We start from the raw sequence: 3,114 nt of genomic DNA, 5'->3' as shown, positions 1-3,114 counted from the left end.
GAAGAACAACAATATCAACCAACCAGACACCCCCAGAGCTCCCAGGGACTAAACTACCAACCAAGGAATACATGTGGAGCAACCCATGGCTTCTTCTGCATATGTAGCAGAGGATGGCCTTGTTGGGCATCAATAGGAGGAGAGACCCTTGGTCCTGTGAAGGCTCGATGCCCCAGTGTAGAGGAATATGAGGGCTGGGTGGCAGGAGTGGGTGGGCTGGTGAGGGAACACCCTCATAGAAGCAGGGGGAGAGTGGATATGATAGGAGCTTTGGAGCAGGGACTGGGAAAGGGGATAACATTTGAAATGTAAATAAAAAATATCCAATAAAAATGAAAGGGGGGGAGGAATGAAGCAACCCATAGGAACACGAAAAAAGAAAAGAAAGTCTAGGTTGTCTCCACGTCCTAGCTGTTGTGAATAGGGCTGCAATTGACATGGTTGAACATATGTCTCAGTAGTAGGAAGGAGAGTGTGGTTGTTTAAAAATGCTTGGCCCAGGAAGTGGCACCCTTAGGAAGTGTGGCCTTCTTGGAGGAAGTGTGTTCTAGGCATGTGGAACAGTCTGCACCTGGCTTCCTTTGAATCAAGATGTAGAACTTTTATCTCCTCTAGTGCCATGGCTTCCTGGACGATCGTAATGGATGAAACCTCAGAACCTGTAAGCCAGCGCCAGTGAAATGTTGTCCTTTATAAGAACTGCCTTGGTCATGGTGTTTCTTCATAGTGAGGAAACCCTAACTAAGACAGTGTTGGTGTGTATGCCCAAAAGAAGTATAGCTGGGTCACATGGTAGATAAGTTTCTATGTTTGTTTGTTTGTTTGTTTGTTTGTTTTTGTTCCCTACTCCCCATCCCTGCTTTTAGGAACTTTATTTTCCTTCCAGGTTTTCCCCCTTTGCTCAGGTGTCTGCAGAGCAGCTCAGGACCATGCAGTAGTGACTTTAATCCACTCAGTGGCATGCACTGTGGGAGCTGCTGGAGTCCTCAGTGGCTAGCTGGTCTCTCCAGTCTTTAGTATGAAACTTCTTGATGGATACAGTAGGCATGTGTACACCCTCAGACCAGTTGGCTACCTTAAGCTGAGCAGCAGTGAACTCAGGAGCTGGCATTGTCCATGTGTGCCACACCCACTCCAGTGAAATCTTCGTGACAAGTCCAAAAACTTGGCAGCAGTCCTGAGGCAAAAAGTTTCACAGAAACTAGTTTCCTGGAAGTTCTTTGGCATCCCGTAACACAGATGTGTTTCAGATTTGTCCCTGGGAGTTTTGCGTGCTTTCCTTCAGTATTGTTTTCATTATAAGTGCCTCCAAGGAATGATTTGACAAATAGCTAAATTAGATTGGCCTCCACCAGTGTTCCAATATCCTAGGCAATCGTTGAGCTGACCTTGGGCTTTGAATTTCGTAAGTATGTTACTTATTCAGACGAATTGCCTCCAGTGTTGACAGACAGATAGTGAAAGAAATCAGGCATAGCAGTTTACTGGATAAGAGCTAGAAATCTCAGGGCTAGTTCAACAAAGTAAACTTAGAATTCTCATATTAGAAAAAAGTTGGTGGGTTCCTCTGTTAAATGGAAGTTCTCTACAGATACTTAAAATAACAACTAAGTCACTCCCATATACAGGAGTTTACAATGGCCTAGGAAGAAGGTGGGTTGTGGTCTAAGAAGGAACTAGAGTAAATACTTAGAATAACAGCTGAGTCATATACAGGAATTTACAATGGCCTAGGGAGAAGGTGGATTATACAATAGACTAGAATTGGAACTACGGGAAGGGCATAAAGCCCTTGCCCCTGACTTTTAAGAATAAACTGACTTTAGGTAGGGCTGATTTTTAATCCCAGCTGTAAATAGTGATTTTATCCCAGTTGTAAACACTGCCTGGTTCCTGCTGATTTTTATGTATGCATTTCTCTGTTTTGTGTAAATAGTTATTTTGCATCGGGTAACCTTAATGTAACTTAGATGACCTTAGTGTATCACCTAACTTCCTTGTTTTCTTCTGTTAATATAAGTCTGATGTTCGCTTTGAGAAATTGCATTCAGATCCAACACTCTCTGGTGTTAGTGTCTGTTTGTCATTTTTTTTTCAACACCTTGCCCACCTGAGTACCAGAACCCTGATTCTCCTATGGGTTGAGGGACCGACTGAGTCCAGTCCACGGCACATTTGCCCTAGAATTCCTCCTTGGTCACAGCCTTCTCGGCAGCAGCCTGCTCCTCCTTCTCAATCTCCTCTGGGTCTCTGTAGAAGTAAAGATCAGGCATAACCTCCCACAGGTGATCATGAGAGACACTGCCACACATGTGCAGTACTTCCCAGGCCAGCATCTGCCATGTCAGACCCACAGTGTGAGCTCCCTTGTTGTTGCATGGGATGGCAATGTTCAAGCAGCACAGAGGGAGAGTCTGTGTTACACAGAGCAATAGTGGGCAGGTTGACATAAGATGCCACTGTGAGTGGCTGGTGGTCAGCCCTGGAATCAGTCACCACTAGAAGCTGTGATTCCCTGAAGGCTGCTTGGATCTGCTTAGTGAAGGTCTCAGACATGAAGCAGCTACCAATGGGAGCTCATCAGTGAACTTCAACACGGCTGGCTGGCCAGTGCTCCTGGAGGATTTGACGCTGACATCATCAGGGTTCTCAATGGCAACCATAGCTGGAGTTGCAAGCAACAGCCAGGATTCCCCAGGTCCTCTTCAGACTTATGATGTGGATACCATCTCTGTTCCATTTGTAGATGTACTGCTGCTTCTGAAAGTCAAGGTTGGTGCCACCTAAGTCTGTTCCTGATGATGTTTGTTTGTTTTATTTTGAGGGGAGGTTGCAAGGGAGGAGGGTAGCTATAGAGAGACGGGAGATGAGTGGGCTTTGGGGGGCATGATGTGAAACTTACAAAGAATCAATAGAAAGTGTTTAAAAAGAGAAAAAAGAAAAAATGTAATTACATTTTTGTCAATATGTATGTGTGTATGTGCATGTGTGAGTGTATGTATACATGTATGTACATGTGTGTTAGTGTATGTGTATACTTGTGTGTGTGTGTGCGCGAGTGTCTGAATGTGCATATGTGTGCATGCATGTGTGTGCATGAGTGTAACTATATGT

The 3,114-nt window shown here is 44.7% G+C and overlaps 1 pseudogene; it reads right to left on the bottom strand.

Annotated features, from left to right (window-relative positions):
• Positions 1 to 921: 921 nt before the first annotated feature.
• The window catches only part of LOC110304166, a 10,903-nt pseudogene continuing 8,710 nt past the window's right edge, over positions 922 to 3,114 (bottom strand).

This window comes from Mus caroli, chromosome 11, assembly GCF_900094665.2.
Source record: "Mus caroli chromosome 11, CAROLI_EIJ_v1.1, whole genome shotgun sequence".
NCBI lineage: Eukaryota > Metazoa > Chordata > Mammalia > Rodentia > Muridae > Mus > Mus caroli.
This window is presented reverse-complemented; position numbering and strand designations above follow the sequence as displayed.